Source organism: Rhagoletis pomonella, unplaced genomic scaffold (genome assembly GCF_013731165.1).
Source record: "Rhagoletis pomonella isolate Grant_MI unplaced genomic scaffold, Rhpom_1.0 Rhpom_scaffold_00005, whole genome shotgun sequence".
In the NCBI taxonomy this organism is placed as follows: Eukaryota; Metazoa; Arthropoda; class Insecta; order Diptera; family Tephritidae; genus Rhagoletis; species Rhagoletis pomonella.
The window spans coordinates 19,375,269-19,389,880 of NW_023458559.1; the positions used below are offsets into that span (position 1 = coordinate 19,375,269).

At 35.3% G+C, this 14,612-nt stretch overlaps 1 protein-coding gene across 6 annotated transcripts in view; it reads right to left on the reverse strand.

The window, feature by feature from the left end:
• LOC118738752 (pericentrin) overlaps positions 1-14,612 on the reverse strand; it is a 242,401-nt gene that overhangs the window by 141,147 nt on the left and 86,642 nt on the right. The gene's annotated exons all lie outside the window — the stretch shown is intronic.

Consider the following 14,612-nt stretch of genomic DNA (forward strand, 5'->3'; position numbering starts at 1 on the left):
TGTTGCAAACCTGGGTTGCCTTGTGCTCTTTTTTTCACAAAAAAACTAACGAAAACCGTAGTAAAAAGCGTAGCAGATTTCTTAAGAACTGCGTACTGCGTGAAGGAAATTTGACTTAAGAAAATTTCTTAGCCATTTCTTGTACGTCATTTTGTATGGAATTTTAACTTTTCTTAAGAACTGCATACAGGCCTTTAGAAATTCCGAATTCTTTCCGACTCTTTTCCAAATTTTTGTTGACTTTATTTCGCTTTTGAAAATCTAATAATGTCACTTTTTGACCTTATTTCCGTTGATCTTGTTACCTGTCACCATTTTTTCGCTTAACTTTAAAACTAGAAGCGATAAAAATAAAGGTGATGCCATCAATACGAATGAACTATTTTTCAAATATTTCTCATGAAAATTCTTGAGTGATCCAAACATTTGAGGAGTTGAGGAGTGAAGAGATGCAAATAACGCTAGGCTCCGAGTTTTTGAAACTAGAGTGCTCTTAAAAAATATAACTCCTCTTAGCGAGAGCGTACGAACTCTGTTTTAAGAAGATCAGCGACTGTTACTTGTAGAAACTTGCAAGTGAGTAATCATATTATTTTAACAAATAGAAACCAAGAAAATATACTATTTTTACCTTCCTTTTATTAGCTCGGGATGTAACTATGTAATATTGATGCGCCTAAAAGATGAAGCATTTCTATTCTCAAGTTACATACCTGATGACAGTACGAATGGCAATTATAATAAGGAGGTTTTAGTTCTTTAAACTATAATTTTATTCTTTTTATTTTTCCTACTCCGAGTTTAGGGCTGGAAATCGGCCGCGACACAAATTTCCATCATTAGATCTAGTCTTCACATTTTTTGAGGAGTTTTGGGAATATGGTGGACATGTAGCAGCAGGTCGTCCACCAAAATTAGTAGTTTTAAAAATGGGTCTATGACAAGAAAGTTTGGGGACCTCTGCTCTAAGCTTTCAATAAAATCTGAAGTATGTAGATTTAAAAATTAATTAGATAGCATTAACAACTTGGACGATTGTAAATTGGAGGTACGCATTTCTATCGTTGCAATTTGAATTCCACTGTATTTTTTTTTTAATTTTGGCTGACGTAACCATTTGGGAAGCTCGAAAGCTTACGATAATGATTACTGAAATTTGTTAAATTTCTAAAGATTATATTTGAAAAAATCTAGTTATCTGGTAATATCGTGAATACGATTCAATTTAATACTCTTCAAATAGTCTGATACAAGTTCAATTACAAATTGTTTATTATTTCCATTGCAGTTAAGATACATGCAGTTGGCAATGAACGTGAGCGATTTTCCCCCAACCTCGCGCTGGGATCGGTATTAAGCCATTTGATTTCAGCGCAATAAACTCTCTCATACCGCTTGTGTTTTTAATGGGGAAATCAATGAAAGATTAAAGGCCAAAGCTGGATGATAATGAAGTACTAATAAATCGTTCATCAATCAGCAAAGATGACAAAGAGACAAAGAGACAATTCACATACATACATATGTATGTACATATGGATGTGTACGCAGTATACTGTACAAGTATGCATATATTTTTTAGTGTTTGCTTATCAGTTTTTTGCTATTTTAGTCTATTTTCATCCGCATTGATAATTATATTCGATTAATTGGCTTTAAGGCATCACATTAATATACATACTTATAGTGCAGGAATGATAGAATACAAGATTGCGCCGATCAGAGAGGATTTTTGAGAATAACTTTTGTGTGACGTCAAGGAAAACGTAAACAAGTTGCACAAGTGTGACGTCATGCAAACAACGAGTCTGCCAAATTCGTTAAGAGCGGAATAGCGGTGCGAGATCGGCGCAACCTTTGTATTCTCTCAATCGTGCATATAGTGCATAAATATGAATGTTTTCCCGCAATCGTTAACTAAATCAAACAGGGACCGCAAATAACGATTATCCCTTGAAATTTCAACACAAAAAAATTACGCTGAAAGACAAATGCTACGTGCATAAGGAGTAAACCAATATATTTTTTATTACTCGGAATACCTTCAGCGGTACTGATTTTTGTTTTTTAATTTTTACTTATAAAAATCAATCGTTATGTTTTGAGTTTTATTTTTTGCTCGGAAAATAATAGTTACGTTTTAAGTTTTATTTTTTGCTCGGAAAATAATGGTTACGTTTTAAGTTTTATTTTTTGCTCGGAAAATAATCGTTACGTTTTAAGTTTTATTTTTTGCTCGGAATATAATCATTATTTCTGGAGTTTTATTTTTTGCTCAGAAAATAAAACTTAATTTTGCGTATGCGTATGCGCATAAGTGAATAGACAGGGGGTGGCTGCATTCAATTTTTACGCCACTGTGGAGTACGTAATGAAAATACAGAGAGCAAGATACAAGAGCAGAAACAAAGACAATGGCAACGACAAAGCCACAGAAACCTACAACCAGTGTTGCCAGGTCTTCAGCATGAGAAAACGTCCCTCTTGGTCTGAAAAAATACCAATACGTATTTTTCAAATGTATGCACACATAATTGTTCTTATTAAACTTGTATTGTATACGAAGGTACATAAGTATATATGTAAGGTATATTATTCGACAGAGCACATTTAAAATTCATTGTAAACTGGTTTGAGATCGTTAATATAAAAATCATTTTATACATACACTTGTGATCAGCTGATTAAGTCATCACTATTTTTATCGATTGTGGCTGTTTTGCTTTTATTTATTTAATGTTTATTATTTTTCCATAAAAGCCTAGCTCATTATATAACAAACGAAATATAAACCCACATTTCATTTGTTCAAAAATTATAAAAAACCTGCAAAGTTTCAGCTAGATTTTCAAATTTTTATTCGGATTTTTAAGCATTTTTTTGAGTATGCAGTTTGATAGCCATTTAAGTTGCTAAAGAATCGTGTTAATTTTTAACCGACTTCCAAAAAAGGAGGAGGTTATCAGTTCGTCGCAATATTTTTATTTTTTTTAATTTTTTTTTTTTATGTATGTTACCGCATAACTTTGGACCACGTCAACCGATTTCGATAATTCTTTTTTCATCGGAAAGGTAGTGTCTCAGAGGTGGTCCCATACTAATCTGGTTGAGCCGATCAGTGGATCATGAGATATATATATATATATATATATTTTTTATATGAGAGTTGAAGTCGGCTTTTTTTTTGCTAAATATTACTTGTTAATATATTTTTTTTTTCTTGTAGACATTTGGTTAGGTGGTCGGTTGTCGAAAATGCTAAATTACGTTCTGCTAAGAAGGAACATAGCAATATTTCAGCCTTTTTTGCGTTCATTACATGTTCAATGAAGTCTTAAAAAAGTCGCCTACTTTTTTCCGACTTTTTAGACTTGTTACAATAAATCAGCTCTTCCTGATTTGGCTTTTAATGTGCAATTGCAAACATTGCAATAAGCCTCGTAACCTCAAGTGTTTACAAAACCAGCCTTTGAACGCGGGATCCTTAGTCCAAGAATCCAAAGAAGCGCGCGTACGCTTGGTTTGCTTCGTATTTAAGTCATTTGTGTACAAAGGATAAATATCTTTTGAAGAAGCTGCTGCAAAAAGCAAAGCTTTTTACGATTTATTAAGAAAATAATTCAAAATCAGTTCTACTTACAAGATTTAGTAACAGAGAAAAATTATTGGGAAGGTAAAAAACGTAATTTTTTTCACAAAAAACGTCCGAACGTCAACAAGATACAAAAAACGTCCAAATGACGTTAAAAACGTCAACCTGGCAACGCTGCTTAAAACATTCATATATTGAAGGATCAAGCCAATGATAAAGGTGAAGAAAAGGGCAAAGGGCATACGCATACGCAAAAATTAAGTTTCATTTTCTGAGAAAAAAATAAAACTCAAGAAATAACAACTATTTTCCAAGCAAAAAATAAAACTTAAAATGTAACTATTATTTTCCGAGCAAAAAATAAAACTCAAAACATAACGATTATTTTCTGAGTAAAAAATAAAACTCAAAATATAATGATTAAACTTGATTTTTCTAAGTAAAAATTAAAACATAAAAATCAGTGCCGCTGAAGGTATTCCGAGTAATAAGAAATATATTGGTTTACTCCTTATGCACGTAGCATTTCTCTTTCAGCGTGATTTTTTGAGTTGACATTTTACTAGCAGCATAAAAATTAACAGCATGCAAACGTTGTGAGTAGGGAGTCCAAACCCGCATAAAGATCGGAATCCCGCAAGTCTGCTGGATCGAGGTCATCAACGGAACTGAAAAAAAATCTTATTTTTTCTCTAAACAGTTACATTTAAAATTGATATGTAAAAGAGAGTTGATTTAGAAAATCTACGTATTTATTTTTAATTGGGTTGACTTTTTTGATAATATTTCTGAAGGAATGATGGAAGTCTTAAAGTTTTTATATCACAGGAACTTTTGATTTTGGTGATTATGCATAGCTTCGTAGGTATATGGTCAAAATCGGTTTATCTCTTGGGTATTTTTCAGAAGAACATATATTATAATAAGAGTTACTGTAGTGTTTTATCCGATCTGAAACAATACCCGCTCGCTGTAATCCCAAAACTAGCTTAAATATCAGTGATTCCGGATTATTCAAGTTTAACTAATGTTTAAGGGACTTGCGCTCCCCCTGCGGCTTCCACTACACGCATCCCTGCGGAAGTCCGCAAATTGCAAGCGGAATCGCATCCCATAGGCGCACTGGAATCCCCTTCCAGTGTTGCCTATAAAAGGGTAATGCGACCGTTCCATCGCTCTCTATTTTACATCGACTTACGACCGGTGGACATCCAGAAGCAGTTTATTTTGTACCTTATCAATCATTTTGGACATCTATATATACATCTACGCAGGATTCCACCAATTGTAACCTTAATTTGCGATACATTTTGTCATTACATACTACGATAATTGCTTTTCAAACATCTTTTCATATTTCATATCCATACTTCACATTTGCATTAATTAACAAATGAATTCATCATCCTTGTTAATTAGTTCATAAGCTAAGAGTTGAATTAAAACCTTACTTTGAAACCCGACATCGCAATCTCGTAATATTTTAACAACTAAGTTTCACAATTCTAAATATTCCCAAAGCTCGTAAAAATGAAATGTGAAGATTAGATCTACTTATGTAAATTTGCATCGTGGGTGAATTCTAAAACTAAACTCGGAGTGGCCGAAATAAAACTAAAATATTTTCTTTCTATTATTTTTCTAATTTATATTTATTAAAATAATGTGATTACACACTTGCAGGTTTTAAAAAATAGAGCTCGTAAATCTACCAAAATACACGCTCGCTCTGAGGAGTTACATTTTTTAAGAGCACATCGAGCCCTAGCGTTATTTACATTATCATCACCATAAACTCATCAAATATTCGGCTTACTCATAACTTTGTACGTGGAGTATTTGTAAAATAGTTTATTAGTGCTGATGGCATTATTTGTACTTTTATCGCTCCGAGTTTTAAAGTGAGGCGAAAAATATTTATCACTCACATTTTTAAACACAAAACTTAAAACAACAAAACGGCTAAGCTTTTTACGCCAAACTTTTAATTCAGAAACTGACAATAGAGAAAAGAAGGAGTCTAGAAAAATCGATGACAAGCAATCAAGCAAGCAAGAAGCACAATAAGTGTTCCACCGTATCATCCTCTTCAAGGCAGGATGGGCAAATGGACTTGTCATTCACGCCTATCACAGTCAGGTGTTTGTTCAACGAGAAGTGACAGTCAGCAGCAGCGTTGCCACAGACAAATTTTTTTTCCTACCTAAATTTCCTACCATAACCAACCAAAACCTACCAACCACTTTTTTGAGTTTTAATATTTGTTTTGAATGTCAAACTTTTTAAAAACATAGTTAACATAACATTTAGTAAAACTAAAACACAACTAGATTAATAAAAACAAATTAACTGCGTAGAACAATTCATTTATTGTACAGACTTATCCATATGTACATATGTCTCTTTACACATACATACATATCGTCACTAGATAGGGGCTGTCCATATATTACGTAAGGGAGTTTTCGCCTGTTTTGAAACCCATCCCCTCCCCACACGTAATAAATTGTAAGATTTAATTGATCCCCCTCCCCCCGCCGCAGATCTTACGTAAGATTAAAAGTCCCCTAGACATGTTTTTTCAATTAAACATTAGAAAATACTACATATTTTCACCAAACAAATATAGCATGTATGCCTAGTCAGTCTTAAAAACTTCATTACATAGTTATACCAGTAATTCTTTCGGTTTCTTTGGTCCACGGTCCAGCCAGCCAATCTGAAAGAGGAGTAGCCACAGGGATATCTCGTACTTATTTTTCACTCAAAGGTATTTAATTTTCAAGTCCACTGAAATTTCTTCTTGATTCACCCACTCAACAATATCCTCTGTTTTATTTTCTGTGATGACACACATGAGCTCTCGCCCGCGTCGTGAAATTATCCTCTTTGCTCTTCGACGCTGAGGCTCTGAAAAGATCAAGTGAAGCTTTTTGTGAATGCTTATTGCCTTCTTTGGTGCAAAGTACTTACCACATAAATTGCATATTCTCTCCTCAAGTTCATTCACTGAGGGACAAAAAAAAAACATAAGGTATACTTTTGTAAGTACACGGAATAGTCACTATCAGTGCCATTCTCAGGAATAATGGTATGAAATGATCATTTTCTTGTACTTCTGTCGGAGAAGGTACTGTCAACATTGATTGACAACGAAGAAAAATAGGTGGTGGACAAAAACCGGTTGGAAGAATATCTCGAAGATTACCCCGCATTGGACCGCATCATGTAATATCAACATACTGTCTTGTGAAAATTGTCTCATGTAAACGCCGTGTAAGAAACGTATCGTAATTTGTTTGAAGTCACGGTAGAAGTGAGGGTCACAATAGTGTTCGAACTGCATTTTTCGGTTATAATAGACAGCGAAGAGTAACGTTTCTTTTAGAAGAATAGAAAAATTAAAGCAAAAGTTGTAAAAAATTGTAATATCCTCCGTATGTAATGTATATTTTTCATTTCAATGAAATTTAGTACTTTAATTGAGCGAATTTTCGTATTTTATAAAGAACAATTTTAAATAAGAATACAAGAAAAATAATATTACGTAAGAATCTACGGGACGCCCCCTCCCACCATATAAGAAAAAGTAAGAAAATTCTAGACCCGCCCTCCCCCACAAAGGTCTTACGTAATATATGGACAGCCACATACGAATAAAGACGCGAGCTCAAAAGTTGATAGCGAAAAAAGAGGCGTAAAATCAATTTCGGCGAAGACTCTTTACATAGGTGACGGCAAATAAGCCGCGTTAACCTCTTTGACAGCGAAGAAAGACCCATAAACTATGTATATTTTCGAGTGCAAGAGTATTCCCCAGAACACCCCAAAGAGTTTTTTCGAGCTCTTTATTCGTGTCTAGTGACGATATTATTACGTCGAAGATACCCGCGCTGCGACCTAACAAGATATATTGTGCTAAATTATAATCACTCCAACCTTAGGCTGTTTAAAAAGCTCAGCACTGTGGATGAGGCCATGTTCCAAATTTTAGATGGAGAAGGCAATCGTTCTCCAAGGTATATCAATCTACGATTCATGCTTCGTGGACAGGCACATAAAATGGGTTTCTTTCACCAGCCGACAAACCCTACTGTCCGTCTCTACAGAAAGACCCATTTAATTAAAACCGTACGTTAACTAGTAGTGTGCTGTCAGGTTGCCAATAAGAGTTAGTTCTAGGTTCAGTGTGTCTTTCGGAGTTCCTACTGGAAAGAGTTATGCATATCTTTGATTGTCTTATTCCCTTTGACTTCCGCCAGTGGGCAGCAATTTGAGATTGTTCCCAGCTAGCTTCTAAGTAGATCTGCAGTGTGTCCTTTAGATGTACCGCAGAAAGGCTAGGGACCGTGCAAACGCATTTGGGCTTTACGCTTTGCGAGACAGTCAGCCCGTTGCCTTCAGTTCGTTGCCTTCAAAGCCTTCATGTCCATGAACCCTCCACAGCGTGACGCTATTGTGGGCTCTCAGGTGGTTCAAGAGTTTACAAGCCTTGATGCCGTTTTAAAAGACTCTAAGGCCTTTAACGCTGCCTGAATGTCCGATATAATATTTATTCTGGCCTCATTTACCTTCTACGATGACATTCGCGAACACAGACTTCGATTGGGAAGACCTCCTCCTTAAATATGGTTGAGTACGAGCCCATTGGCAGACTTTTCTGAAATCTTGGTCCAAGTACGCCATAAATTATATCGCTACATACAGGTGAAAAGGTGCCAAGTCCATTTTTTTTCAAAGCGTAGTTTTTAATGCAGAATGACACGTAATACGAAATTACATCGATTTTTCGTCTCTCCTGAAATATTTCAAAAAATGGACTTGGCACCTTTCACCCTTAGGTGACGATATATGGATGTCCGTATTGCATATTGGCAACAATAAGGTATACGTTTGTACTTAGGAATCAGGTATATTTACATTGTACATATATTTACATTTGTGGCCGCCATTATATGAACGCACCGGTGAAATATTTGTGTAAAAAAGGTTGCAAAAATGTTTGGAGATAAGTACATATTTTCTATTTTTCTCAAATAACTATTACTCATTGTCTCGAAACCTACCAAAATCCAATCAAGCCTACCAACCTACCAAATGAAAAAAAAAACCTACCAGTTTTGGTAGGAAAAGCCCATATTTGGCAACACCGGTCAGCAGTCTAACAAGTTGTCTGCAGTGTCGCATGAACGAAAGACACAAGATCACGCGGGAAGGAAAGAATGAAAAAAGATATTTTCTAGCTACCGAAATCTCGACGCCATCTTTGTTGTAAGAAGTAAACAACGAAGAGAACGGAGAAAACCGCGAAATTGTTGAACGCATGAAAAATCATTTTGGTTATGCAAATTCTTCTATAAATCATGCCGTTGTGTTAAATTATTCTTTATCTTATGTGTACACACGTTGTCACAAGCGAAAATGAAGAAAATTGCAGTAAAAAGCCATCACCAAATTGTAAACAACGAAGAAATGTAAACAAACGGCTAATGTCAAAATCGTTCAACTTTTTCCCTAAATGCGATTCTAACGGGCTCGCGTGATCTTGTCTTTTTGGTTCATGGCAGTGTCGTCTGCTCAGTGAGAGCATAAAACTAGGTAGACCTTCTGAGCAGGGATTGGCATTGGTTGAACGTCAACTGTTTCATACTCAATCAATACTGCTGCTTTGTATGACTGAGCAGCGGCGTTGGCTTAGTAGTATCCAAGAATGATAGAATACAAGATTGCGCCAATGAGAGAGGATTTTTGAGCGTAATTTTTGCGTGACGTCATCTTGGTGCAATTGCGAGAGATAAATGCCAAAACGCATATAAAAATATGTAAACAATGCAGAAAAATGTGTTAATTTTAATCTTACATGGCCCAATTTTGCAGGAATCAATAAATATACAAAGATTGATTAATTAGGAGCACGTAGCAATAATTTTGGAGTAAGTACGATTTTTAGCACATGAAAAAATTGATGTATTAACAGTGTTTGCAATTTCATGTAGACTCCTTTTGGTCCACTGGACGGTAGCCAACCACCATAAACTCCACAGCTTTTATTTGATGACTTTTGTACCATTTCCGAGAGGATGATCGAGTGTGGCTTCTTTGAAAACAAAAATTCTATGTAAGTAAAACATAATTTAAGCAAAACTTTTAAATGTATAATAATTTGGGCACTGTTTTGTAATAGGTACGTAACAGCGCGGTAAGATGCCGCTTGAATTAGTGCCTGGCGACCTTATCCACTGGTGCATTACCTCATACCAGCACTAAAAAGAATCAAGTACTAACAAAAATAATTAGGTAGTGAAGTTCATGTATCTTTTTACTGTAGAAACTGTTTTTGTATGTATGCCATTGCCAGCAAACTAAACCAGCAACTGTCTACCTTCACCATGGAAATATACCTACTACAATTCACCAAGGAAAGGCCAACATAGTTCCATGTAGAAGCTCATAGCTCACACACATAGCACAAAGCTCGATTTGGTGTTTAATGCATCTCCTCGCCGGCAGAACTGCTTCCACTTTTGTGCCAGGTTTGCGTCCGTAGGAAACGAAAAAAAACTTATATCGCACGCTTTCCTTTTGTTTTCACTATTTCACTTTGCCCCTGTACACTTCATTTTGCTTTGTAATGTCTCAATAATTGTTTAAAACCACGCAGAAATATTAACGCACAAATATTAAAATTGTTATTTGGTTTTTTCGTATGCTCACAATCAACAATTGCACCAAGATGACGTCACACACACAGCTGATTCTGTCAAAATCACAAAGAGCGGATTAGCGGTACCTCGATTGGCGCAATCTCTATTTCTCTCAATCGTGAGTAGTATCGATACCTAAACGAAATTGAGAGGATGACTGAACACCAGCGCATAGCGTGCTGTCTTGCGAATACAGCCACCACAAGTGAACGATGCGTATAACAGCCAGCGTTGCCAGGTTGATCTCTTTAACGTCATTTGGACGTTTTTTATATCCTGTTGACGTTTGGACGTTTTTGTGTAAAAAATTACGTTTTTAACTTCCCAGTAATTTTTCTCTGTTACTAAATCTTGTAAGTAGAACTGATTTTGAATTATTTTCTTAATAAATCTTTACAAGCTTTGTGTTTCGCAGCAGCTGCTTCAAAAGATATTTATTCTTTAGACGCAGATGACTTAAATATGATGCATACCAAGCGTACGCGCATTTTTTTTTGGATTCTTGGACTAAGGATCCCGTGTTTATAGGCTGGTTGTGTAAACTCTTGAGGTTTCGAGGCTTATTGTAATGTTTGCAATTGCACATTAAAAGCCAAATCAGGAAGAGCTGATCTCTTGCAATACGCACGCTCGCAAAAGCATCAAAAAGTCAGAAAAAAGTTGGCGACTTTTTTAAGACTCCATTGAAAACGTAATGAACGCAAAAAAGGCTGAAATATTGCTATGCTCCTTCTTAGCAGAACGTAATTTAGCATTTTCGACAACCGACGCCCTTACCAAATGTCTACAAATCAAAAAAAAAATATTAAAAATCAACGCGATTATTTAGCTTCTTTAAAATTGCACTTCATTGACCTGAAATTTAATGGGCTATCAAACTGCACACTCAAAAAAAAAAATCTAAATAAAAAGTTGAAAACCTAGGTGAAGCTTTGCAGATTTTTTATAATTTTTGCACAAAGTTTGAAATGTGGATTTATATTTTGTTTGTTATATAATTAACTTGGCTTTTATGGAAAAATAATAAACATTAAATAAACAAAAGAGAAATAGCCAAAATCGATCAAAATGGTGATGACTTAATCAGCTGATCACAAGTGGATGTATAAAATGATTTTTATATTAACGATCTCAAACCAGTTTACAATGAATTTTAAATGTGCTCTGTCAAAATGACATTTTAATATACCTTACGTACATATGTACCTTTGTATATAATAAAAGTTTAATAAGAACAATTTTTTGAACATTCATTTGAATAAGACGTTTTTGGGTAGAAAATGACGTTTTTTCACACCAAGAGGGACGTTTTCTCATGCCGAAGACCTGGCAACACTGATAACAGCTCATACTGATATTGACTTCGGCAAACCTGTGCTCCGAATAATCGTGCACGAAACTAGCAAACGCGGCAGTTGAACGGTTCCGAAAGCATGAGAGCTCATCATTTGTTGCAGAAGTCGTTTAACTTATTGCTGAAAATCATCTGACTTGTTGCTGAAAGCCATTTGACTTGTTGCTGAAAATCATCTGACTTGTTGCTGAAATCACGACGAATGTGGTAAAGGGTAATATATCGTCTCGTATGCATGTATGTATGTATTTATAGCGCGTCTACCATTCAATTGCTTTGCTCACTGCTAGCTAGTTGTGAGGAATGTGCACACGTACGTATGTATCTTTGTACATATCAATGCTTCATTTCAAACAAGCAAGTGTCGTTGAATGTTTTTGAACTACAGTAGGTTCGTTCGCGTAGCTGTTAATTGTTCATGTTTAACCAAAACTTACAAGTTTTTGCGTTCGCGTACGCAAAAAACTTGCAAAGTAGGAGAAATTGAGAGAGCAAACTGGCATTTCATTTTGAGGGGAAGCTGCTGGTTTCTGTTGGAAAAATTTTTGCCAACAGCAATTTGCCAACAGGAAAACAGCTGATCAAAAACAGCTGGTTGGCATTTACGCAAATCACAAAATTGAATTTGATGGGTTGGAAGATAAAAATTACAAAATGCGACTAATTAAACTTGTAAGAAATAAGTAGTTATTTGTTTAATCAATAAACTGTGTCAGTATAACACTTTGCGATGACTTTTCGTGCGTTTTAAATTTTACACTTTTGTATGTAAACAAAAATTATATCAGCTGTTCGTCTAACTTGCAAGTTTCTGCAAATTTTCTGTTCGCGTACTATTTTGGATATTTCTCTCTTGTGAGAGAACAGATGACATTTCGCCGAAATTTGGCAGTTGGTTGGTTTCTGCTGGAGATTTTAAACGAACGCACCTAGTATCATCTCTTCGGCAACACGTCAAACGCGCCTTCAGCAACAAACCAAAGGCGGCGGTTTGACTTCTGCAACAAATCAAGTTAGCTAACTGCGGCATCTTGCCTTCGCCAGTCTTTCACATAAGCTCTCATGCTTTCGGCAACCGTCCAACAGTGATCGGACTTCTACCACATTGTGGTAGATCTGCCACTTTTTTGAGCATCTACCACACAAGTTCTGAAATATACCACATATTCGCGTTTTTGAGTAGTTTTGTTTTTTCTCGACATAATTTTCTTAGTTTTAAGAGCAAAAATTGTCCAACACTAAACACTAACAGCAATTTTACGACAGGAAACGTGGTTTTATTGTGTTAAGTTGCAAAATACATATATGATTTATGAAAAAAAATTAATAGCGAAAATGTTAAAAAAAACGGCGATTTTTGTGAAAGTATTAGCAAATTTCAGTGCATCTAAAGTTTCTAAAGCATTGTTTACTTTTACTTGAGAATTGTCAAAATCGGCAAATCCCAATTAGCGGTTTCTGGAACGTGCCACATTTGTTCGCTTCATCGTGATGTGATAAAAAGAAAAGCTGGCAGCACTCCGCAAGGTTGCAGATATCTTTCAAAATATGTTCGAAAAATATCTTGATATGGAAGGAACTGCTTTACACTGTCAAGGATAAAATTGCCAAAACTCAACGCAATTTTTAGCAATTTCAATCTTGCACTTTATTATACTAAAATTATTTTTATTTTTAGATTCTAATTAAAATGTTTACAATTTAGGTGAAACCTTGCAGAATTTTTTTAATTTTTGTACAAAGTTTGATCGAAAACCTGAGATCTACCACATTTTTTTGAGATCTACCACATTTGTTTCCAGATTATACCACACATTTTTTTTTTTGAAGTCCGATCACTGCCGTGCAAATGCAGTATCATGCTTTTGGCAGTCGATCAAATACGGCGGTTGCTGGTTTCGTGCACGATCATTCGGAGTACAGGTTTGCCGAAGTCAATATCAGTATGAGCTGTTGTGGGGGCTGTGGTGACAGGTAATAAGGTCAATGGAAATAAGGTCAATTGACTTTATTTCCCACCCTGGTGCGAAATAAAGTCAATTGACATTATTACCTTTTCAAAAGCGAAATAAAGTCAACAAAAATTTGGAAATAAAGTCATTGACGCTATTTCCTCATTCAAATGGAAATAGCGTCAACAATGCTTAAAGTATGTCGATTCATAGAGAAAAATGTTGTTCTTACAATAAATATTGCCCCGTAAGTGTTGTTTTTTAATAGATGAAGAAGGCTTTTGCCAAATCCTCAGTGTTGTGATATTAATCCACACACAATCATGAACTATCACCAATTGATTCTATTAAAAAATAATTTAAATTACGAATATGTAAAAAGACGATGCGAAGAACTAAACGCCTGCGCACAGCTGGAATACGAGAAATATTTCAAGAAAGAGTGGAGAAATGATCCATAACTTGCAAAACATTTTTCGTTTCTACAAAAATAAAGCGAACACTATTAAATTGAAGAAACAGTACATGTCCGTCCAAAAACCCCGGAGGAGCACTGAAAGAATTCTGTGTTTTAAATTAGCATATTTTGAACGAATTCGGAATGGCTAAGGTGGAAAAGAACCCAACCTTTCTATAAGGAAACAGTTATAGAACAAGAATTTTCTTACACTGTATTTATGTCTCCGCCAGCAGTCATTTAAAAGCAGCTAAGGAGAACGACGACACTATTTATTAGATGGCACATTCAACGAGCCAATGTGCCAAAATGCGTGTATAAACAATTATTGATTATTTAATATCGGAACTGAGATCATATAAGTTAATTGATTGGTTTTCACACACCTTTGAAACACAAATTATATGCTTTTTTACTGCAGACAAGTTGTTGCCCCAAAACACAGCAGAAATCTTCCAATCAGGGCTGCCAACTCTCCTTAGTTATGAGGTGCCATATTGAGGATAAAAAAGTGCCAAAATGTGCCAAATAGAAAAATAAAAGTGCCAAAAAA